The sequence below is a fragment of the Sorex araneus genome, chromosome 1, assembly GCF_027595985.1.
Source record: "Sorex araneus isolate mSorAra2 chromosome 1, mSorAra2.pri, whole genome shotgun sequence".
Taxonomy (NCBI): domain Eukaryota; kingdom Metazoa; phylum Chordata; class Mammalia; order Eulipotyphla; family Soricidae; genus Sorex; species Sorex araneus.
This window is the reverse complement of record NC_073302.1, coordinates 173,870,277-173,895,700: the sequence shown is the minus strand read 5'-3', so window position 1 is coordinate 173,895,700 and position 25,424 is coordinate 173,870,277. Positions and strand designations below refer to the sequence as shown.

Below are 25,424 nucleotides of genomic sequence, written 5' to 3'. Positions count from 1 at the left end.
GACTCCGTTGATTTGTATTTGTAAGTGAAATATTGCTTTTCTCTTTCCCTTATGTCCTTTTGCATAGTTTACTTCAGAGCAATGTCCTTTTTGTATAGACACAGGAAGACAGTTAAAGCTATGCTTTTGTAACTTGGGAGTAAATTGACTCCGAATAACATTCACTCCTGGGCATCTGCTGTCTCAACTTAAGCCTCAGTTGCCCTTAGTTACAGGAACCCCAAAAGTAGGGTCCCGATGAGGGACTGGATGGACCCAGGGCAAGCTGTGAGCTATCCTGGCTACCCTGGTCAAGTGCCATCATCATCATCATCCCGTTGATCGTCAAATCTCTCGAGCGGTCTCAGTAAAGTCTCCATTTGTCCTAGCCCTGAGATTTTAGAAGGCTCTCTTTACTCGTACTTTTCAATGGTTCCTCATTGGAGGCTCTTTCAGGGTCAGGGGAATGACACCCATCATTGTTACCAGTTTTGGCATATGAATACGCCATGGGGATTTTGTGAGGCTCTCCCACATGGACAGGAAACTCTCGATAGCTTGCCAGGCTCTCCCAGAGGGAGAACTAGGACATAAGATGTCACTTCTGACATCTTATAGTCTCTGGATGTTGGCTGTTGGTGGGATTACATGGTGCCAGGTGCAGTCCCTTGGTCTGACTGCCTAGCTACTGGAAGATGAGGAATCTGGGCGGAAGAGGCCCAGTCCTGATTCGAGCAGGCTTGGAGGTCTCAGCCCCAGGTCCCACACACCTGGGTTCCTCTGCTGGTTCCTTCATGCTTGAGGCTTGTCCAAACGTGTGGAGAGGGTCCTTGAGTATGGCTGTGGCTAGCCTCTGGAGGTCTTTGGCCGTGGGAGCTCTGCTCGGGGTGGGGAGGGAAACTGAAACCCAACCCCGGGGAAGACAACCAGGCGCGGGGGCAAGATACTCTCTGTTAAGTGCATAATACTTAACTATAAATTAAGAGCATGGTCATGGAAAAATTATGTCATGATCCAAAGAGTAACAATTTGATTAGGACCCTGCTAGGGTTAGGAAAGACTAATCTGGCCTGAGCATTGTATTCTGGGATTTACTGTGAGATGTCCAAAGGAGAGCCATCCTACAAACTTAATGTATCTCTTAATGTGTTCATACAAAATGACTAATATTATTAAGAAGTGAAATTAAGATGAATGTTTAAATAGTTGTTGGACGAAGGAAAGAAGAAATATACCCCTAGATGGTACTTCACCCTTGAGCAGATCTCCTAGCTGAAGGAGATCTTTATCTTAGCAGAGCTTCCCTCTAAGGAAGGGCTTTCATATGTTGATTGTGCTACCTCACCTGGGTATAGTTGTTCCCCCAACCTTAGAGGTTGGGCCCAAGTCTAAGGCTGCAAGACAGAGCTTGGAGAGACTAGCATGGGGGACAGGAGGAGATGGAAATGAGGTGCAGTGTGAGATTGGAGTGGGCCACTTAGTGATACTGGAACAGGCGCATGGGGAGAATGGAATAAATGGCAACTGATCAACAACCATGGCAGCCCTGTTCCCTCCTTCATGCTTCCTTTGGCGGCCACTGCAGGCCAGGGTGAGGGAAGCAGTTCATGACCATCAAATGCATGTGGAGGGCGAGAGACCAAGCCACCAGCACTGCTGCCTCCCCCCACTTATTTATTTTGTAAACACACACAGTGATCCTTTTTCAGTTCATAAGCATACATGATTGTGTCATAGGTATCTCTAAAGAGAGAAAGAAAGGAAGAGAGAAAGAAAGAAAGAAAGAAAGAAAGAAAGAAAGAAAGAAAGAAAGAAAGAAAGAAAGAAAGAAAGAAAGAAAGGAAGGAAGAGAGAAAGAAAGAAAGAAAGAAAGAAAGAAAGAAAGAAAGAAAGAAAGAAAGAAAGAAAGAAAGAGAAAGAAAGAGAGAAAGAAAGGAAGGAAGAGAGAAAGAAAGAAAGAAAGAAAGAAAGAAAGAAAGGAAGAAAGGAAAGGAAGAAAGGAAGGAAGGAAGAAAGGAAGAAAGGAAGGAAGGAAGAAAGGAAGAAAGAAAGGAAGAAAGAAAGGAAGGAAAAGTCAGCATCAAGAAACAAGAAAATGCAAATGTGAACATAACTGTACATCTTAAGGAACTAGGAAACAAACATAAGGAAACCCAAAAGCAGCAAAAAGGAAGGCAACAATATAAATTAAAGCCAAATTAAACAGAAAATTTTTAAACAGTACAAAAGATCATTTAAACTAATATCTGTTTCTTTAAAAATGATAAACAAGATTGACAAACCTTTATCTAGACTCATGAACAAAAAAGCAAGTCCCAGTAAATAGGGTCATAAGCGAAATGGGACAAGTTATCATGGAAATACAGATGCCACAGAAATTTTTAAAAATCACAAAATTATTGTGGGAGGCTGGATAAATAGTTTGGTGGATAAAGCACTTACATGTGGTCAACTGGGTTCTATCCCCAACATATGGTCCCCTTATATCTTCCAGGAGTCATCCCTGAACACAGAGTCAGGACTAACCTCCAAGCACAGATGGATGTGGTCAAAATCAAAACAAAGCAAATTATTATTGATAACTTTATGCCTCTAAACTGGAGATTCTAGATGTGTACAAATTTTAGAATCATAGAACCTTCTGTAAGTCTGTAACTTAGGGAATTTATGAAATATAACCTGCCAATTACCAACAAGGAAATTTGAAACAGTAAAACAGTAATGAAAAGTCTCTTCAAAATAAGTTCCTAAGTACAGAACTAGTGAGTTCCAACAAATCTTCTCAGATCATCTACTACCTATACCTCTTAAGTTCTTCCAAAAACTGAAGTAAAAACTTCTTCCAGTTTTCACGAGGTCAATACTAGCTCTATTTTATAAGCAGAGCAATCACAAAAAAGAATCTTCAGATAAATATCCCTGATAAGCAGAGAAACAAAATTGGTAAATATTAGTGAACCAAATTTGACAACTTATTAAAAGAAACGTTTCATGGCCAAGTTGAATTTATTCCAAGGTTGCTAAATTGGTTTAACATACATAAATCTATTCATGTAAACCACCACATTAACAAAAGGTAAGATTATAATGGTAAGATCATTTAAATACACAAGAGAAAATTTTTGACAAGATGCAACATCCATTTCTGATTAAAAATTCTTAATAACACAGTGACAGAAGGAACATACCTCATGTTAAAACTATCTTGCATAAACCCATAACTAACAGCATACTCAAAGCAAATAACAGAGCTTTTTTTCCAAGACCAGGCACAAGACAAGGACATCCCTTATTTCAGCTTTTCAACATGGTATCAGAAGTCCAACTCGTAGAAATTTGGCAATAAATAAAGAAAGGAAAGGAATCCAAATTGGAAAAGCAGCAGCAAAACTATCACTAATTTCTGAAGTCATAGTGATATACATAAATAGCCCTAATAACTAAAAAATATTTAAAAGAGTATACAGAATTGTAAACAATAATAAACAATAAAGTAGCAAACTATGAAGTCAATATACAAAAATATTTTGCATTTCTGTATGCAAACAAAAATTATAACAGAAAAATAAAATAATTCATTTAGAATTGGGTAAAAAATAATAAAGAAACTGGGATATAGTTAACAAAAGAGGTGAAAGCTGTGTACATCAAAAACTCAAATCACTAAAGGAAAAATTGAAGACAAAAGGAAATGAGAAACTATTACATGCTTGGAAGATTGGAAATATTAATATAGTTAAAATGATCATCCCAGTAGGGAAAAAAATTATACCGATTCAATGCAATCCCTGTAAAATCCCAGTGGTATTCTTCAAGGGAACAAAACAAAATTACTATTTTTTTTTAAATCACAAATCTCCCTAAATAGCCAAAAGCAATTCTAAAGGGAAAAATGAGAGGTTTCATACTACCTGGTTTTATCTATTTATTTATTTAGGATTTGGGGACACACCTGGCAATGTCTCCTGGCTCTGTGGCCCAGGGAATCACTGCCATTGGCAATGTGCCAGGAATGAAACTATATTCAGCCATGTGCAAGGCAAGCACCTTAACCTCTGTGCTATATCTCTGGCTCTCAAGACTCTCAAAAAAACTTTTTTAAAGAGTGTAAAGATCTTTCAAAATATTAACAATAGAACTGCTTTTTGCTCTAGTGATTCCTCTCATAGGTTATATCCAAAGAACATAAAAATAGTAACCCTCAACTCATATCATGCCTGTATTCATTTCAACACTATTTACAAAAGTCAAGATCTAAAAACAAAATAAGTGCCCAAGGACAGATAAATGGACACAAATGTGACATAAGCATATAGTGGAGTTCTACTTGCCTACAAGAAATTTTTTTTCCAAATCCCCTTCCCCCTTTTTGCTGTTATTGTTGTTACCATAATTGAGGGTCTCTCACATGATTGTTGTGGTGCTAGGCACTCAGACACAGTGTTTAGCATGTAGGACACGTGATCACTGGGCATCACATGCTGAAATTGTAGTGCTGGTGTATTTTCTGACTTAATGGTGATGCTTGCATATGACGCCAGAGATCATGTACTCTGTTACACCACTAGGCAGACTCACAGGGACTGCTGAGAGTGCAACAGAGATCAAATCCAGAGACTCAATCTTGCAAGGCAGTGAGGCGGGCACTTAACAGGACCCCATAAAGATAAAATTATGTTTTTCTGCTACAACTTGAGCTGATCTGGACAGGGTCATGCTAAGTAAAGTCAGAATAAGAAAGATAAATGCCAGATAATCTCACATGTCTATGGTATGTAAAGAAACAAAGGAAGGTAATAGAGCACATTCAAAGCAAATCTGCCCTTAGATATGACCAAGGGCTGGAGGAAGTAGGCTGAATGTGTCCTATGGACTTGGTGAAATAACATTGTACTGTGGCAGTGTGTTAACTGTACCCCTAAAGAACACAAATACACTCTTGTAAAGCAATGACTTCAATAAAATAACCACAAATTATGTATTTTTGGTTCTTTTACTCTAAAACATACATTGTGGTTTTCAGAAAATCATTCAACTTTCTGCTATTATCTAGATCTATAAGCAAATATTCATATTCACTCTGACTTAAGTATTTGAATAAGTATAATTTAAATCATTAAATAGTTTCCAAATGCTATTCAGTTTCACCACACCATTTCATTTCTTCTTCAAAGCAAGTCTGTGACAAGAATATTATCATTCCAATTTCTGAAGGCAAGAAGAAAGATCCAGAGAGGCAAATCACCTAAGGTTTCTCAGATAGGAAGCGTGACTAAAATGAAGAATTAGCAGGGGTGTGCCTCAGTGGCATAGCACAAGCTTTGCATGTGTGATGTCTTAGATTGCATTCCTGGAAGCTCTAAGCACCAAACTGTAAGGTCCATAGTGCTGCGGCAAGAACCCAGAGTAATGCCTAGTTCCCTGAATACGGATGATGGTTGCACTTATAGAAAATTATTTTCACAGGCAGCTCAGATAGAGAAGGGAACACCAAGTAAAGTGTGGTATGAGGACCCACTCGGGATGGGAGATGCGTGCCAAAAGCAGACTATAGATTGAACACGATGGCCACTCAATATCCCTACTGCAAACCAAAACACCCAAAAGGAGAGAGAGAACAAAAGGGAATGCCCTGCCATGGAGAGGGGTAGGAGTGGGGGAGGGGGGGTGAGATTTGGGGGTGGAAGGGATACTGGTATCATCGGTGGTGGAGAATGGGCACTGGTGGAGGAATGAATTCTCGAGCATTGTATGACCGAAACGCAAGCATGAAAATATGTAAATCTGTAACTGTACCCTCACGGTGATTCACTAATAAAAAATAAATAAATAAAAATTATTTTCACTTAGAAATATTCTTAATGTGGCTACTATAAAATTCAGGATCTTTTATGTTACTTGCATTTTATTTCTATTGGATACCATTGCACTAAAGTGCTGATCAGTTGCCCCCAAGCTTGAGACTGAAAGGAGAATGGAGCGTCATTATGACCCTTCCTTCTGTTGAGAGCAGTGGCATCAACCATGGTTGTGTATCATTCCAGGAGATGTATTGGCCACTGCCAGTGTTTAGGTCAAGAGGCATTGGGGGCTCTAATTTCGGTATCTGTATCCGGTGATTGCAGTGGGGCTTCCTGGGATCAGCACAGGGTTGCACGTCAAAAATTGCCCCTAGGGGAGAAACTCCAAATCAATAATAGTGAATTTTTTTGTTTAAATATTGAATGTAATCAAAGTAAAGTGAAATTTACCAGTTACACATGCGGGGTGGGGGTCTGGGGAGGTGGGGGGGAGGGGGGAGGTATATCGTGATTCTTGGTGGTGGAATATGTGCACTGGTGAAGGGATGGGTGTTTGAGCATTGTATAACTGAGACTTAAACCTGAAAGCTTTGTAACTTTCCACATGGTGAATCAATAAAAGAATTAAAAAAAATTTGCCCCTATCTGTAGGTATCCAGCATTCTTCTAAGACGTTCCTTTTCTCCTAAAGTCCTTCATAAAAACTCCCTTTTCCATCCAGTCCATGATTTTCTTCCCTCTTCTCAACATCAGTCCAAATCAGATTCACACTTTTGGCACTTGGCCCACATTACTACTCTTTCATAGAAGTGACTTTCTTCACAGCCAGACTGTAACATTTCCCGCTAAAGAAAGCACATCATCGGAGCTGGAGCGATAGCACAGCAGGTAGGGCATTTGCCTTGCATGCAGCTGACCCGGGTTCGATTCCTAGCATCCTATCATCCCATATGGTCCCCTGAGCACCGTCAGGGGGTAACTCCTGAGTGCAGAGCCTGGAGTGACTCCTGTGCATCGCCAGATGTGACCCAAAAAGAAAACAAAAAAGAAAGCACATCATTTACAAAACTGTTTCTCAGTATCTTTCAGATAATTTGGTGACAACCTCTATGAAAGATAGCTTACTAGTCACTGTAGATGTCAGGAGGCAGAGAAGCTCTCCTTGTCCCTGCTTGCACAGATGAGGAAGCCTCTCAGCCTTGGGTCTTTCCAGTGGCTTATTGCCCATTAGGATATGCTCACATCTCCACTGTGCTGTTCTTCTTTCCTCTATTTCAGCTCCATCATGTATTTATGTATTTAGGGTGTATTGATTTCCAAGGCTGCTGCAACCAAATGGCACAAACTGGGTAGCTTCAAACAGCTGATATGTTTGTTCTCGCAGTTCTGAAGGCTCTAAGTCTGAAATCAGGGTATTGGGAGGGCCACCGGGGTTTCTTTGGTCATTTGTGAAGTATTCTTGCTTGTGCCTTTCTAACTTTTGGAGGATTGACAACAATCATTGGTATCCTTGTTTGTCACTGAGTAACTCTGATGTCTGACTTTGACAACAAAGGCTTTTCTCCCAATGTTTCTTTATAGTGCCATCAGATAGGGATCTACTCTACCCTACTATGATTTAACTGAACTAATAACATGTGCAATGATCTCAGGTCCAAGAAAGTTCATATTCTTTAGTACTAGAGAACAGAAGATGGATAGGATTTCAGTGTATCTTTTTGAGAGGACGTATTCAAAACACAATAGGTTATCAGAGGGGCAAGAGCAGCATAGAAATCAAAGATTTTCTTTTCCTTTTTTAAAATTTTTTTTATTGAGTCACCATGTGGAAAGTTACAAAGTTTTCAGGTTTAAGTCTGTTATATAATGCTCGAACACCCATCCCTTCACCAGTGCACATATTCCACCACCAAGAATCACAGTATAGCTCCACCCCATCCCCCCACACACCTAGCCCCCCCCCCACCCCTAGCCCTCCCCACCACCCCTAGCCCCCCCTTGCCTGTGTAAAAGATTTTATTTTCAAGGAGCAATTACATGCCAATGGGAAAGAAAGTGGGGGAATCTTTCAGGTATGTACTCCTGGGTCCTCACTGGGTTTAATCAACAAGCATGTTTACTTCAGCTATGCACCTCAGTTGACTCATCTAAGAACTACTGGCCCTGGGTGAAGGCAGGCAACCTCTAGCTTGCTAGAAGTTCGTTCTCCTCAGATATCCTGAGGCAACTGTCCTGTTTAGTAGGAACAATGATGAGTAATTCTGGAGAGAATCACGAATGATTTTTGTTCAGGATTGCAAATGGGCATTGGGATACATGAATGTTGTGCTGAGGTGATCCCTCTTTACCATTTTTTTAAAATCTTTTTTTTTTTTTTTGAGCTGTGCTCCTGCTCAAAAGGAAAGACAGTCATTTTCAATCAAGCCCCTTGATGAGATCCTACTCGGGAAGAGCAGCATGATTGAGATTCTTAAATAGCAGTATCTGAAATATCTAAGGCCGGCTGCTAACAGAATGAGGTCAAACCAGCAAATACGCCCATTTCCAAGCAGTTTATCGCCCGGGAAGTCACGGGCTGTCGGGTGAGCTCGGTGTCTTCAGTGTGTCCCAGCAGACAGGTGCCTCCATCTGTGGCCTTTCCAGAGCTTCCAGAGTTAACAGAGGTGGGAATCCTGCCAGGGCGCAGCCTTCCTCACGGTTGACAGGACCCTGGAGAAGGCCGTGAGAGGGCGGGGGTGAGGGGGGCGCGGGAGGCGCCGCCCATCTCTCTCCCAGGCTTCGCGGAGCGGGTCTGTGAGGACCCGGTGACTGCCGCGCGAGGCGGCAGCGGGGTGTGAACACCCGGGCGCCGGCCTTGCGTAGCACGGCGGCGGGGCGGAGCGCGCAGGCGCGGAGCGCGGCGCCGCCTCAAGATGGCGGCGGGCCGGTGGGCGGGGCGGGCGCGCCGGAAGCGTCGGTCGGGCCCGAGCGGCGGCCGGCGCGGGCCGAGGCGCTTCCCGGGGCGCGTCGTCGGCCGCCGGTGAGCGGCGCGGCGTCGCCTCGCGGGCCCGGGAGCGCCCTATGCGCGCCCGGCGGGGCTCCCGGCGCGGCGGCGGCGCCGAGCGCGGCAGGTGAGTGCGGGCGGCCGCGCGGGCTGGCGCGGGGCGGGCCGAGCTTTGTCCCGCGGGCCGCCCTGACGGGACCCTGCGCCTCGCCGGGCCGGAGCCGCGCGCGCGCGCGGGGAGGGGGCGTCGGGCCGCCGCGGGGAGGGCGCTGCCGCGGGCCCTGCGGGGGGCGCGGGCGCCGGGCCCGCTGTCCGCGGCCCTCCCTCCCGCCGGGGGAGTTGGTCTGCTGTTCGTGCGCCTTCGGAATCTGTGTCTCCCTTTGCTGTAGGTTTCACACCTCCCCGTGCAGGGCTTAGACTTTAGAGATGGAATTTTGAGTTTTTGGAAAGGGAGCCGTTTGCCTGGCCGATCCCGTCCTCGGTGGCGCTTAAGTGTCGCTCGCCTGGGTTCAGAAGGAGTTGTCACTCCGGCAGAGGGAGGGGAGGGTCCCGGCCGGGCACCGCCGCAGCAGCTGGCCTGGACACGCTCGAGCCGCTCGGTCAGGGCCCCACGCTCGCGGGGCCCGCGCGCCCTCCCGTCTCCTCTGCGGACCGGCCCCCCGCTAGCCCCCTGCCGACCCTGCTTCCCCGTGTGGCCGCGCCCCCGCCCCTAAGTCAGCCCTTGTAGCCCGGGCTGCTTTCTGCTGGGGTCGGGCCGCGCCGCCGTCCGCAGCGCCTCCTGTCTTCGGCCACCGGCCTGGGCCGCGCGGGTCTGGCCGCCCGCACACAGGCCAGGTCTGTCCAGAGCGGGGGCCACTGTGCCTCGGCCTCCAGCTTCCATCGTGTTTCTTCCTGTCCCCTGGGTTTTTATTGCTGACGAAGATCTCAGCTGTCTGAGGTGTTTTACCTCTGCTTCCCTCGTTCCCGTCTCGGTCTCATACTCACTTGACTCCTGCGAAGGACCTGTCCTTCCCTTTCATTTCAGCGCAGCGCCCTCCACGTCATCCGTCCCCGTCGTCGCCTTCATTGCAGCCGCCTGTTACCGTGCCTTCCTCAGTTTCTCCCCTCTGTAGCCCGTGTATGTGCTTCTGCCGCTTCCAGACATGTTGGGCGCAGTGGTGAGTGTAGGGCAGGTCTGGGAGACCGTTTCAGCTTCCCGTGCCCTTTCACCCTAAGGCCAGGTGTAGTAGTGGGGGGACCGTTGACTTTTGAACCGTATAGATCTGGTTTTGAAGTTTATTAAAACTTATTGGTTCCATGACTGTGGCCCAGCTACATCTTAACACTGTTCTGTGGCATTAACACTTAAGTGTCCCAAGTATTTGGCTCATTGGGATTGCATTTTTCTGCTGCTCTCTCAGACTTCCCTCCTAGTAATAAAATAAGCAAGCACCTTCTAACCTTTCTCCAGAAGTCATGAATTCCTAGAGAAGCTCGTGCCATCTTTTCTGGGGCAATATCTCTGATGGACTTATACTTATTTGCTTAGCCAGTGAATGGATCCTCTCCAAAATGAGGAGATACTCTGGATCCGGAGGAGGTTACTATTGGCCCCAAGGGTTGCTGTGCTTTTCAGTTGATCCTGTGATGAGAATGTCTCTCTTGATGATGTAGAGGTTCATCTTCACACGGATTTTTCTCACTTCTGTAATTCTGCTTCCCATTTTCACTGCTTAGTGTGTGTATTGGTCTTTGCTCTGCTACGTGTGGAAGTCAACTCTTCCTCCTGATTTCTCTTTCTAACCACCTTCCTCTAAGCAATCCAGTCTCGAAACCTTGGTTGTTTGCTCACTCTCGATCAGTTGTCAGATCTTGAATATATCTTTTATTAGTTTGGTCCAGGTTCAGATTCCAGTAGTGATGGAAATAAGTATCTTATAAAAAAGGAGTTAGATTTGGAGAATTCCATGATTAGGCAGGTGAGACGTGCAAGGATGTTCCTGAGGATCTTCTAAATCCGTAGTGTGCTTATGTTTGCCCTCTTAAGGTTACAGCTGGCTCTTTGCATGCCAGACATCACATTCTCACATACGCACTGGAGTCTGGAGGGAGTTTCCCCCACCTTATCTCTTCATTCAGGAAGTAATGAAGCATTCACAGAAGCCCTTATAGGAGGTGCCATTATGTCATGCCCAGGTCCTTATGCTAAGAAGCTGGTGAAGCTTGGGAATTCAGTGTAGGAAGAAGTTAAACAGATGATTGAAGGTAAGATTTCAACTATCAGTGGCATATCTTGATAGTGTTGTGTGGAGAAATAAGCACAAATAAGAGTTTTCAGGTAGTATTGACACTGCTTACCCTCAGTTGGTGTAAACTATGCATAGAATTTTAGTGATACATTTAGATAGTCATGAATGACTTGTTAAAAATGGATCATTTGGGCTAGGGAGATACTTCCGTGACAGAGAACTTGCCTTGCACTTACAGGACCCTTCATCCACTGCCCTGAAAGATATCTGTCTCCCTCATTCGAAGCACTTAAGATGTTAGTGTGCCCTGGTAACTGGATGGTGCGTACAGTACTGGTGGCCACTAAGCACCACCAACTAGAGTGTTGCCAGGTGGCTTCTGTTAAAAAAAATAAGATAAAAATTACTATTAGGTAAAGTTAGGATATTTGAATGCTCAGTTTTTTTAAGATTGCATATCTGCTGAGGGACCAAACCCACTCCCACCCCTACCCCCACTCTTTTAGAAATGGATGCACATATACCTATGTTTATTGCCCCACTTACTACAGAATCCAGAATAGGGAAGCAACTGAAATGTCCAGAGACAGTGAAAAGGGAAAATGGCACCTGTATATACAGTGGAATACTATGTAGCGGTAAGAAAAGATGGAATCTTGCAGTTTGCTTTAACTTGTATGGAACTGGATTGTATTGTGTTAAGTGAGTCAGAGGGAGGACATGTATCAGTTGATTCACTCATCTATGGCTATATAGAGAAGTGAAAATGAAATAGGCCTCTCAAATGATAACAAATCTTGGACTATGGATTACAGAATTGAGATTAGCACTCAAGATGGGGGCTACATGGCACGGGGGGAGTGTAGAGGTGCGTGGAACATAAGAACAGTGATAGCACACACTGGACATTCCGTGGTAAGATGTGATAACTGTGCATCAAAACTGTCAGTGCAACATCCAAAAGAACAAAAGCAACCGCTGTTGGAGAGGATGTGGGGAGAAAGGGACCCTTCTTCACTGCTGGTGGGAATGCCGACTGGTTCAGCCCTTCTGGAAAACAATTTGGACGACTCTCAAAAAATTAGATATTGAATTCCCATTTGACCCAGCAATACCACTGCTGGGAATATATCCCAGAGAGGCAAAAAAGTACAATCGAAACAACATCTGCACATGTATGTTCATCGCAGCACTGTTTACAATAGCCAGAATCTGGAAAAAACCCGAATGCCCCAGAACGGATGACTGGTTGAGGAAACTTTGGTACATCTATACAATGGAATACTATGCAGCTGTTAGAAAAAAGGAGGTCAAGAATTTTGTAGTCAAGTGGATGGGCATGAAAAGTTTCATGCTGAGTGAAATGAGTCAGAAAGAGAGAGACAGACATAGAAAGATTGCACTCATCTATGGTATATAGAATAACAGAGTGGGAGACTAACACCCAAGAACTGTAGAAATAAGTACCAGGAGGTTGACTCCATGGCTTCGAGGCTGGCCTCACGTTCCGGGGAAAGGTCAACTCAGAGAAGCGATCACCAACTACATTGTAGTCGAAGGCCATGTGGGGGAAGGGAGTTGCGGGCTGAATGAGGGCGAGAGACTGAGCACAGCGGCCACTCAACACCTTTATTGCAAACCACAACAGCTAATTAGAGAGAGAAAACAGAAGGGAATGCCTTGCCACAGTGGCAGGGTGGGGTGGGGGGGAGATGGGATTGGGGAGGGTGGGAGGGACACTGGGTTTACGGGTGGTGGAGAATGGGCACTGGTGAAGGGATGGGTTCCCAAACTTTGTATGAGGGAAGTATAAGCACAAAAGTGTATAAATCTGTAACTGTACCCTCACGGTGATTCTCTAATTAAAAATAAATAAATTAAAAAAAAAAAACTGTCAGTGCAAACATGTGCTCAGTGCTTAAGAAAGGGGTGTCTATCTCATGAAGTAGATTTGTGTTTCTTCTTGAGATTGGAGACACTTACATATCTATGGGACATTTCTTATTGTCACAGTGATTGTGAAGCCCTGCTGACAAGGGGTAAATGGCAGTGATCTTATTCTCTTGTGTTTGTTTGCTCCCAAAACACACTCAATTCCTTTAAATGTTCTAGTGCTCCTGCATACTGGAATCAGCAAGTGCTCTGCTTTTTGACAGGGCCCACAAGGTTTCATCAGTACATAGCAAGTGGCAGAAAGCCAGATACAAACTGACTTTGAAAGCAGACTGATCCTTAGATCTTGAGTTAAATTTCAACTAAGGGCTTTACTCAGCAGCTCATATAAAATCAGCAAGATCTTGGCTCAATTTCATCTTGTTTTGGTTTCAGTTTCCTGTCAGTTTATCTCATGGTAGCAAGTGACTGTAGTCCTTAGTCAGACTTAATACTCTTCATTTCACACGAAAGTAAAATGAGTGGAAATGTGGTGCTTGGATTAGGTAGTAGTGGTGAAGCAGGAGTAAAAGGTCATATTTATTTAGAAAGTAATGAGAATTTTTTTATGGATCAGGTGTGGAGTGGAAGATAAAGAGAAATAAGGAACTTTCCAGCCTTTTGACATGAGTTAACTGAATGAAAGTTTGTACATTTTATTGAGATGAAGACTATGGGACAGTGGGAGGCAGGTTTGGAGATTTAAATCAGAAATTTATTTTGCATATGCTCTTTGAGGTACCTATTAGTCAAGAGGAAATTTTAATCAGGCATGTTTATTCTCTAGGATTTTGTTTTGTTTTTTTGCAAGGGGGAGGCTGCCCAAGCGTCATTTGGAGGGTCTGGTCACCACTCCCAGCGATGCTTGGCTAACCAGATTTACTATGTGGTTGCATGATGCAGTGCTACGCATCCCTGCAATAACAGGACCACGAGTGTCATATCCAGTGCTGCACCCAGTGGGGCCGGGGAGAGGGTTGAATCTGGAATCGTGATCTCCCTAGGCTATTAGCAAAGTGTTTTAGGGAAAGGTTCAGGCAGAGATACATACTTGTGGGTTGTCAGTGTGTACATAGTATTTCGAGGGCCATGGGGTGAGATCCCATGAAGGTAAGAAGGGGATTCATGGAACACTTTGAAGTTTATGATTGTTTCTTTGGGTGTGGGTTGTTTGAACTACACCTGGTAGTGCTCAGGGGTCACTCCTGGTTCTGTGCTCAGGAATCAGTCTTGGTGCTGCATGGAGGACCATGTGTGGTGGTGGTGGGGGTTGAAGTAGGGTCATTTGCCTTAACCTCTATACTATCTTTCTAGTTCTGATGGTGATAGCTGAGTCAGAGATTGGGAGTCACTCAGTGTTAGAATGGGTGTAGAATTCAGAGTATGCTAAGGGTAGCAAGTAAAGAGGTGGCACCTGACCTGGATTTCCATGCCAGATACAGTATCTGCATATTAAAAATGTTCTACATGTACTGGTGAGTGAACAAACATTACTTCAACTTAGACACAGTAGTAGGCAAAGCCTAGAGTGTTTAGAAAGCAAGTAGTCTAGAGTAGTATTAAGTTAGTCTGTTCAAGGTTGTAATTGCTAACATGACAGTTGTATTTAGCTGCACCATCTAGTTTTCCTCACTATTTCTTTTGTTAGCATAGTGTTTCTCATTTCTGATTTGTAGTAGATAATCAGGCAATACTGAAAAAGTGGACAGTGGCATTTTCATGCATAAGATTGCTGTCTTTTGTATTTATTCCCTCTAATTGAAGTAGTCTAGAATACAAATGATGTTATAGAGATTTGCTTCTGTTTTTTGTTATTCTTCATGATAAGCATTAGATGTTAGATATTCTGTAGTTTATTGTTGATACCTCACAACTGGTCAGTAAACAGCAGGGTTTGGAAGAACCCAGTTTGAAAAGTGACACAGGTGAGCTCAAAGAGTGACAGTTACTTTGTTCTATTAGGAGTAATCATTGTGCTGGAGCGATAGCACAGCGATTGGGCTTTCGCCTTTCACACGGCTGACCCAAGTTCGATTCCTCCGCCCCTCTCGGAGAGCCCGGCAAGCTACCGAGAGTATCGAGCCCACGCAGCAGAGCCTGGCAAGCTGTCCGTGCGTATTGGATATGCCAAAAAACAGTAACAATAAGTCTCTCAATGAGAGATGTTACTGGTGCCCGCTCGAACAAATTGATGAGCAGGAGTAGTCATTGGGGTCCTGCTTATAGAACATTATTGTTTTAGCAGTAAGGAACAAACTGCTTTCAACTATGAAGAATATTAATGGAAAGTGGGAGATTAATTATTGCGGGTAGGCCAAGTGGTCCTCATACGAAAAAGCACTTCTGGTGCTTCTCGGCTACTTGGGCAGATAGTTCAACACCTAGGTTTGAGAACACACAGCTGCTCGTGCTCTGTGGTGCCAGAGATCCCCAGAGCTGGCACCTGCTGTATCCTGGCATACAAGGGCCTGTTTCTGAGCCCCTGTACTGTGTCCCCGCTGACCTAATCGATCATGTCATTTTCCAAATTTATCAAAATAAATTTCTGAATTAAATCTCCAAAACTGCCTCCCTCCCACTGTCCCTTTTTTTTAAAAAATTAATTTTTAGTGTCAGGGGTCAGACCCAAGGCTTTAAGTTTGCAAGGCATATGCTCTACCTCTGAGCCACATGCCCATCCAAAATTAATCGTCTGAACTCATTTTTCATTACATCCACAATGTTATGTAACCACCACGTTGTTTCCAGATATTATCACCGCCAAAGGAAACCTTACTAGACGGTCACTTCATATCCCTGTTGTTCAGCCCTTTAAGCTGTTTCCTGGGCCCTCCTCGCCCTTTTTGTTTTGTTTTTTGTTCAGGGGCCATACCCAGCAGTGCCCGGGGCTTATTACTGGTTCTGCATTCAGAAATCACTCCTGGCAGACTTGGGGACCATATGGGGTGCCAGGGTTCAAGCCTGGATTGGCCGTGTGCAAGGCAAATGCCCTACCACTGAACTATCTCTGTGATCTCTCCCCCCCACCCACCCTTTTTTTTTTTTTAAATTTTTTTATTGAATCACCAAGTGGAGGGTTACATAGTTCTCAGGATTATGTCAGTTATATAATACTCAGACACCCTTCCCTTCACCAGTGCCCATCTTTCATCACCAACCCCCCCAGTATATCTGCCGCCCCCTCCCACCTCCCCATTTCCCATCCTTGTACGTGATAAGTTTCACTTCATTTACGCTTATCTCGATTACATTCCATGTTTCAACACACAACTCCCTACCGTTGCTGGGGTTTCCCCCCAAAAAGAAAAAGACAGTCCTATTGCCAAGGAGGCATTTGATAGTTCTCCATTGCTAAGAATATAGAGATATTAAGTCCCGCTGTTTGTTACATAACTTTTCTTTTTCCCCCTTGCCCCGCGCCACCGAGTTCACGCCTGTTTAGTAATCGCCACGCTGTCTGATAAAGGGAAAAAAGAACCGAAGAGGATGGTTATTTCCCGTCATCAGCCGGCGTGGGGCTCTGGCTTAGTTGATAGTCTAGTAGAGTGTCTGCAAGCAGTTTCTGGAACCAAAAATCTTGCGCTGGTATCGGCTCCGGCTCGAGATTCCACCAGCGTCCCGCTGTTCCATGTACATAACTTTTCCCCTTTTATCCCATTCCCACGCCACCAGGTCTGTTTGCTTAATGGACATCACACTATGTTTGACACCACGCCGCGTTTCTTCCCGAGATAGGATATTTCTTCTCAGCCGGCTTGGTGATATAGCTTAGTTCAGTCTAGAGAGATGGCTACCACTTTGATTGCCTTCAATATTTCAACAAAAGACTTACTATTCTTGTTAGGATCTCCCACAAAAGTCCGACCCATTAAGAAGGAACCATTACATATTGCTGATACTAAGATGACATTAGGTCGCGCGGTCGCTGTTGCGCAGTTTTGGGTTTCTGTATAAAGACCAGGGAAAATTCTGCCTGAAATTCTATCACTACAATCTTTTACCCTTTTATGGTGCTCATAAGATGGGAAAACCTAGAGAAATATCGGGCCCCCCGCACTGGCGGAAGTGGGAAAGCTCCCTTGTCCTCCTCCCTTGTCCTCCTGCGGGCGCAGCGAAGTGGGGAAGCCCACGTGGCTGCACTCTCTTTAAGTGTCCGATGTGGGCGGAGACCGGTACTTCCCCACCCTCGATCTCCCGCCAGCCGCGCCGTGCATTTGGGTGCGTCTCTCAGAGAAGTGCGGTGGAGGCCGTGCTGTGCTCAGAAGTTGAAGGAGAGAGAGAGAGAGAAAAAAAAAGAGAGAGAACCGCCGGGCCCCCGCACGGGGGGCCTGGCAGAAACGCTCAAATCACATACTGCAGGTTGCTGGCGGGCTGCTGGTGTCCGAAGCAGCTCTGTCTTCATACTCGGGCTGTGGGCGCGGCGAAGTGGGGAAGCCCACGTGGCTGCACTCTCTTTAAGTGTCCGATGTGGGCGGAGACCGGTACTTCCCCGCCCTCGATCTCCACCCACCCTTTTTTTAAAAAAAAAATTTAAGTATCTCAGGTGCAGTTTAAGTGCTAGTTTGTGGCCAGTATTTCTCAACTGAGTGACATTGGCCTTCCCATGGTCCTTTCAGGTGAAAAATCATATAAATAGGGTGTATGGCTTGGGACAGTGGACCGTAGTGGGAAACGAATTGGAAGGGTAGAAAGGTTAAGAAATAATGCTTAGTTCATCCCCTCCCACAGGGGGATGGAACGTATGTTTATGTACTTACATTAAATGCATGTATAATAATCTTGTTTTATTTTTTCTGTTGTCTTTCTTCTGTTGTCTTATGACAATTTGTCAAAAGAGTATATTAGGTATTGTGTTTTACAGAAAGTTCTCAAGGGTCAGAAATGATCTAGAAACTTGCTGGCCTTCTTCATTAAGGTCTGTGGCATTTTTCTGGGAAAGGAACTTGCAGAGAGCACAGCCTTGATGCCATTGAAAGCTGCTGTTCATACTTAGTTTTTTATTTAACTCCACAAGTGAGTGAGAGCATCTTGTGTTCATCTTTTTATTTTCCTGACTCACTTCACCTAGCTCAACTCTCTCCAGTTCCATTCAGGCTGCAGCAAATAGCATGATTTCATCTTTTCTCATTCCATTATATATGTAGACCATATTTTATTGCACTTGTTGGTTTGTTGGGTTGTTTCTAGATCTTGGCTATCATAAACAATGCTGTGATGAACATATGTGTGCATGTGCCCTCTTGGATTAATTTTTTTTTCCTTCTTCAGGTAGATGCCTGGGATCAGGGTCAAAGGGAAGCTCTATTTTTAGTTTTTTGAGGAACTATTTAGAGACTGAGGCAAGCTCTTCTCATTCACACCAGCAATAAATGAGAGTTCCTTGATTGCCTCATCCAACCTGTTCTTGTTTCTACACCTTTTGAGATTGACTACATTTTCCTGATAATGATTGATCATAAACAGTTTTTCAAATACGTTTTTCCTTTTGTGTGTGTTTTGTGGGTCAACACATGGTAGATTAAGGACTTAATCCTGTGCTCACGTGGTGCAAGTAAGTTAATATAAATCACCCCATCAGTAAAAGGAAACATAAAATTCATAAATCAATACAGGGAAAGCTTTTGACAAGATTCAGGCATTCATGCTAAAACCCCTTGTACCTGATCTCAGGGGGAACTCTTTCAGTTTTTCATCAATAAAAAATGTTACTGGCTATGGGCTTGTTATAGATGTCTTTAACTATTTTGAGGAAGGTTCCTTCCACCACTGTTTTGTTGAGTGGTTTTAGCATGACTTACTCAATGATCATGGATCAGAACAATCACAATTGTCAAAATGACCATCCTACCTAAATTGTATATTAATTCAACACAACCCCCATCTAAATTCAGATGAAATTCTTCAAGGACTTAGAACAATCAATAATAAAGTTTGTATGGTATCATAAAGATGCTGAGTAGCCAAAGACATACTTAGAAATAAACTGACAAATGCCTTATCGTGTAACTTGAAACTTCACTGTAAAGCTACAGTGATCAAAACAGTATGATACTGGAATAAGGATAAATTCTGCCCAGTGGATCAGAATTGAAAACTCAAGGACAAATCTCCATCTATCTTACTCAAGAAGTCCCTGTTCATTTCCACTCCCCATTTTTATGGGGTTTTGGATACTTTTTTTTGCTACATTGTGGAGAACAACAATTTATCTGATGTGTGAGTAGAGATATTTAATTTTTTTTCTATTTAGTTAGCTGTCTTTTAGTTTTAGCCCATGTTTCTTTTGCCATGCAGAAAATCTTTAATTTGATGTAGTCTCATTTGTTTATTTTTATTCTGTTGCCTTTGTCAGTGCAATTGTTTCACTGAAGACACCTTTGAGGTCCACATTTTGGAGTGTTCTGCCTATATTATCTTCAATGTACTTTATAGATTCTGGTCTTATCTCAAGGTCTTCTAACCACTCTGAATTCACTTTTGTGTAAGGTGGATGATATTGATCCACCTTTAATCTTTTACATGTGGTTATCCAGTTTTCTCATCACCATTAAGAGGCTAATTTTATTCCATTTCATATCCTCAACTACCTTTGTCAAGAATTCGCCGAGGGGCTGAAGCAATAGTATAGCGGGTAGGGTGTGTGCTTTGCATGTGGCCAACCCAGGTTCGATTCTCAGCATCTCATATGGTCCCCCGAGCACCGCCAGGAGTAATTCCTGAGTGTGAAGTCAGGAGTAACCCCTGTGCATAGCCGGGTGTGACCCAAAAAGAAAAAAAATCGCTGAGCCCCAAGCTAAGCCTATTTTTGCTAGGAACTGAAAATTATAAAAGATGACATGGCAGAATTAGTTTTTCATAGGGAAAAGGGGTGATACCAGCTGTGCTCAGAGCTTACCCCTTCCTGGCTCTGCACTCAGGAAGCACTGCAAGGCAGTGCTGGGAACCATATGGAGTACCAGGAACCAAAACAGGGCTGGATGATGCAGGCTAGCTCCTTACTTAACTCTGTACTCTATCACCAGCCCCACTGATCCCTACCCTGTCCCTCTGCCCTTTTGTCACCTCTTTCCACTTCTATTTTGTGGGTGCTGGGAATTGAAGCCAGGACCTCAATATGAAAAGCATACTTTACTACTTGAGCTATGTCCCCAGCAGGATGGTAGACCAAAAAAATTTAAAAACTAAATAAAAGTTTTAAGACAAAAAAATTAAATAAAGAACTTAGTGGATAACAACACATTAGACATTGGTGAAAAACTAAACTTTAAAGATATACCAAGCTAAACTAGCAAGAAGTCTTGGGAGACAAAAAGGAAAAAAGTAGAAAAGATGGTTAAACAGTTGAATAAGGTTTAGCACACTATAGTACCAAAAGAGCAGGAGAACCAAAGGAAATTTCTTGGGAAGAAATATAGTCAAGAAGTTTCCAGGTCACAGCCTGCTTCATGAGCAGAGGGGAGAAGGCAGATGGAATAGAGAAGGGATCACTAAGAAAATGATGGCTGGAAGAATCAGTCGGTATGGGAAATGTGTGCCAAAAGTAGATAATGGACCAAACATGATGACCTCTCAGTGTCTGTGTTGCAAACCATAATGCCCCAAAGTAGAGAGAGTATGGAGAATATTGTCAGCCATGGAGGCAGGGGGAGGGTGGGAAAGGAGGGGTATATTGGTGGTGGGGAATGTGCACTGGTGGAGGGATGGGTGTTTGATCATTGTGAGATTGTAACCCAAACATGAAAGCTTGTAAGTATCTCACAGTGATTCAATAAAAAAAAAAAAAAGAGAGAGAGAAGTTTCCAGGACACAGTCCACATATTTGTGAAGTTCAAAAAATTAAGTGCTATTCAAAGCATAATAAAATACCTTTATGGTCATTTTCAGGTCATATCCAGAGATGCTCAGGGCATGTAATACAGTATAACAGTTAAATAAACAAAGATAAAAATCTTAAAAGCAGGCAAAGGAAACAAAAGCACACAGAGCTGAGTTCTGAATAGCAATAAAATGTGCTGAAATAAAACAACCACCAACCAAGAATTCCATGTCTAGCAAAAATATCCTGCAAGACTGAGGTAAAATAAAGACATTTCCAGGCCAACATAGAAGCTTTCAAAAAAAGTTTGCATTTTTTTTAGTAAGCATAAATTTATTAATTACTAAGTTTTTTGTTATTAAGGCACCATGAAGTTACAATTACTCCTAGTTATGTTTCAGGCATACAGTGTTCTGGCACCAGTACCATTGGTGTCTACATTCATATACCAGTTTTCAGGTTCCTTCCAGCCCCAGACCTACCCCCAAACTGCCTTCTTGACGGGCACCTTTCAGATTTGGCTGCTGTAGTTTGAATCTCAAGCTTTCAGTGTTGTTGGCTCTGTATATGTAGTTACACCACAGCTTCATCCTACTGATGTGTCTGCAGCCTTTGATCCCTGGGTCTTATTTGCCATGTTAATTTGTGACATTTTAAATTAATTCATTTTTTTTATCTGTTCCGCCCAGCAGTGCTCAGCCTGGTGGTGCAGTCAGTGTTCAGAGATTATCAGGTATATGCTTCCATGGTACCAGGAACCAAACTTGGGTCTTGCTTAACCACTTTGAGCCGTATCCTTAGCCCCGTTTTTTTTTCTAGCTTTTTATTGGGTTACACCCGACTATACTCGGGTTATTCCTGGCTCTGCACTCACCCCTGGCGGTGCTCAGTACCTGGGTTGGCTGAGTACAAGGCAAACGCCCTACCTGCTGTGCGATTGCTCCAGCACCACTCTCTATTTTTTAATGGGAAATTCATTATTTTTTACACAGAAGAAACTTTGTTGCTTTTAACTTTTTTTTTTTCACTTTACTCTTTACTTTGATTACATTCAACGTTTGGACAGAGAAGCCACTATTATTATTTGGAATTTTTCCCCCAACAATCAGACCTGCCGGAAAGGCATCATTTGATAATTTGTTTTCTATTGCTGATAATGAAGAATATATGATTCTGGATTTCTGGTATTTTAGTCATTAAGTCCAGAGTGATTTCTGCCAGAAGCTGCTGGGTTCTGAAATTGGTTTGTCTTCCTCTGGGATCATGGCCGTTCAGGAGTGGAGTAGCTGTTTGTGGGCGGCAGCTTGGGGTCTTGTCTGGGTGGGGAGCAGCACCGGTACTTCCCCCCATCCCGAGATTTCCCACACACCGCAGCCCTGCAAACTCATACCTCCATCCAATGGGTTCTGAATGATGGCAGTGCCATGCCACTGCCACCAGAAGGAAAGTCAAAGGGACAAAAACGTTTCCCCTCCCAGGCCGTAGCTTAGTTCACAGTCTAGAGGCATTTCTGCAAGAAGCTGCTGGGTTCCGAAATTGGTTTGTGTGCCTCTGGAATCATCACCATTCAGAAGCAGAGGAGCTGTCTGTGGGTGGCCACTCGGGGTGTCCCGATACCACCCCCACACCCTGAGATTTCCCACGCACCCCGTCACTGCAAACTCATACCTCCGTCCAATGGGCTCTGGAAGATGGCAGTTGCCATGCCGCTGCTGCTGCTGAAAGGAAAGGCCAAGGGACAAAAACCTTTCCCCTCCTGGAGTGGCATTGGACCGCAGCTTAGTTAACAGTCTGGAGGCATTTTTGCAAGAAGCCGCCTTTATTCGAACCTGGTTTGTATGCCTCTGGGGCTCTCTCTATAGTTTTGGGCATTATATTTTGCTTGGATATTCAACTCCACCTTCAAGCCTGCCTTATAGGGGCAGATGCTAGATCATCTATTTTCCATCTATTGATACACATGCTCACTTTGTGTATCAAGAAAGGTGGCATGGCCAGGCTGCATAAGTGGCCGCGCAGTTTGGAGAAATAGTCCTGGTCCCCACATACCGGAGCCATGTTTGTAGAAGCTCTGTGTCGCCAGGATTTTGACTGCACCTCCTCCATCTGGGGCACCCCGGTTTTATCGGCTTGGTTTGGGGCCCGGAGCATGTTCCAGTGTTGTATTGCCCCCTGGCCAGGATTCATCTGCTTTTAATTTTTACTAAGATGCTGTGATTTACAAAGTTGTTCATAATAATAGTTTCAGACATATGATGTTCTAACAGCAGTCCCACCACTGGTGTTTCCCTCCATACACCAGTGCCCCATGTTCCACTCCCCAGCCTGCCCCCTGACTGGCATGTAACATTTATTTCATATTACTTGCTCCAACAAAGTTTAAAATAATCATAATCACAAATGGAATGGTTAGATAATCAGTAAAAGTCAATTTATGATGATAGATTGATAAATTATCTTAACCAATATAAATATGATGTTGATTCATTATTGGAAATATATAAAGTCCTTTAGCCAGCTAGGAGTAAACATCCCTTTCTTTGTCTCGTAGAGGGTATCCATAAGCACCATTATTGGGTGCCATTCTATGTACCCGAATATGTCTTCCTTCTCCTTAATAGGGCGCAGAATGGCCTGGCAATCCTCATTAGCATTTTCGAAGGCCAATAGTTTAGTCAACAGCTCCTGAGTTGCCTTATCCTTAACCTGCATTTCAATAGCTTTCATCAACCTTCCTATGAAATCTGCATAAGGTTCTGAGGCTCTCTGGAAAATCTTTGTAAAACTTCCCTTAAATTCTGCTTCTGCATCAACCTTCTCCCATGCACGCAGGGCTGCGTCACGGACATGAGCAAGAACAGCAGGAGGCAAGGTGACTTGACTTTCTGGGTCGCGCCATTTCCCTTCACCAGTTAACATCTCACAAGTCAACTCAATACCTGGAAAGTTTTGTCCAGCCTGGCCTAGGCCTTGAAGCTTTGCCTTGGCCTCATTATAGAGCCACATTCTCCATTCCAAGTACTGAGAACGGCTTAAGCATGTCTTAGCAACCATGTGAAAATCTTGAGGTACCCAGGAGGCCTTTTTACTCCAGTCTGCAAGATACTCCCTACAGTACGGAGATGTAGGCCCATACAAGACACAGGCCTGTTTGAAATGACTGAGAGAATCCATCCTTAACCTGCGATGAGATGGATGCTGCTTCTTCTCTGCCTGGACTGGGCGATTGGGAGCATGTCCCGAGCGGTCTGGAGGCCGCTTGGCTGAGTCACTCTCGGACTCAGAATCTGAGTAAGTGATAGCAGACTCATAACCCGCATCATGTCCATCTAATACACTGGAAGTAGAGCTATATTCACCAGCCTCAGAAATATTTTTACTATTAAAACCCTTTCCAGACTTAGGTGTGGGAGGAGCTGAGGCCGTATTATTCCTAATGTTCTCCACATCAATTGCACTATTCAAAAATAGGAGAATAGAATTAACAATCTCCCATGTAGTCCAGAATTCCAGGACCGGAGTTGGTCTCTGGAAATGCAAAGTTCCGGGTCTCCTATTCTGCAGGAGAGAGACTGAATGAAATCCATAAATGACTTGCCCTGTTCAGTCTGGTTTGAGAAAATACGAAAGATTTTGGGAAGGCCCAGAGTCTGTCCCATCTTAGTGGGGGATTGCTGCTAAGATTCAAATCTGCAGCACACTAAAAAAAAAAAAATTCTGATCTCCTCCTCACTTTCTAGAGTGGGGTGCACCGAACACTATTCTTACCTTTAGTTGGTAGTTGGTGCCCACCCAGGGAAGCCAGCTGTAAAAAAGTAGGGGCGAAGGAGGACCCAGCTGGTTGCTGACTTCCAGCACTCCCAGCTCAAGCCTCTCTCTGGACCTACTCCGCTCTTCTCTCTCCTTCCCCATGTCTCTCTCTAGGAACCCCTTTTTGCTCATGGTGCAATACATTGACAGTCATCAAAGGCACCAAAAGATCTTACAGGAAGAACATTGAGGCAACATTATTCTCTTGTATCTGCAGGCCAGTAATCTAGGCCTCCGGAAAGAAGATACAGAACCAAACCCGAAGCCTTCCTTGGGCTGAAAAGCACTCAGATTTACATACCAAAGACTGGGCTGGGCCAGAGCCTGGAATCTACAATGTAACAATTCAAGCTTTCAGCAGGACCCATCAATGATGAAATCTCATGGTTGTGTTTTTCTTCTCCTTGTCCAACAAACATGAGTTTTGCATGGGCATAGCAAGAGACGTATTAAACTTTTAGAATTGCTCTCCTGGGGTCATATCAATCTCAGACTACAGTGCTCAGGCAGATTAGTCTTTCCTATCCCTAGCAGGGTCCTAGTCTCATCATTACTTTAAGATCATGACAGCACTTGTCCATGATCAGACTCTTAACTTACAGTTAAGAATGAGTCACTTTGGCCAGGCCCATCTCGATGCCAGGGTAGCACATAACTTACCGCTTGCCCTGGGTCCGTCCTGTCCCACGTCGGGACCCTGCTTTGGGGATGCTAGGAAGTAAGGGCAGCTGAGGCTACAGTCAAGAAAGCAGATGCCTGGGAATTAATAATAATATTCAAGGCCAATCAAATGTCTTTCTTTGTCCATACAAAAAGGACTTGCTCTGAATAAATTATGCAAAGGATTCAAGGAGAAGAGAAAAACATTATTTACA

General features: G+C 44.0%; 1 protein-coding gene across 2 annotated transcripts in view; it reads left to right on the top strand.

The window, feature by feature from the left end:
* The first annotated feature begins 8,733 nt into the window (after nt 1–8,733).
* APC (APC regulator of WNT signaling pathway) overlaps nt 8,734–25,424 on the top strand; it is a 146,302-nt gene continuing 129,611 nt past the window's right edge. The window contains exon 1 of one of the 2 annotated variants that reach the window (XM_055123980.1): nt 8,734–8,890. The gene's annotated coding sequence lies outside the window, so the exon portion shown is untranslated. The remainder of the gene's footprint in view (nt 8,891–25,424) is intronic. The other variant, XM_055123982.1, reaches the window with a different exon arrangement.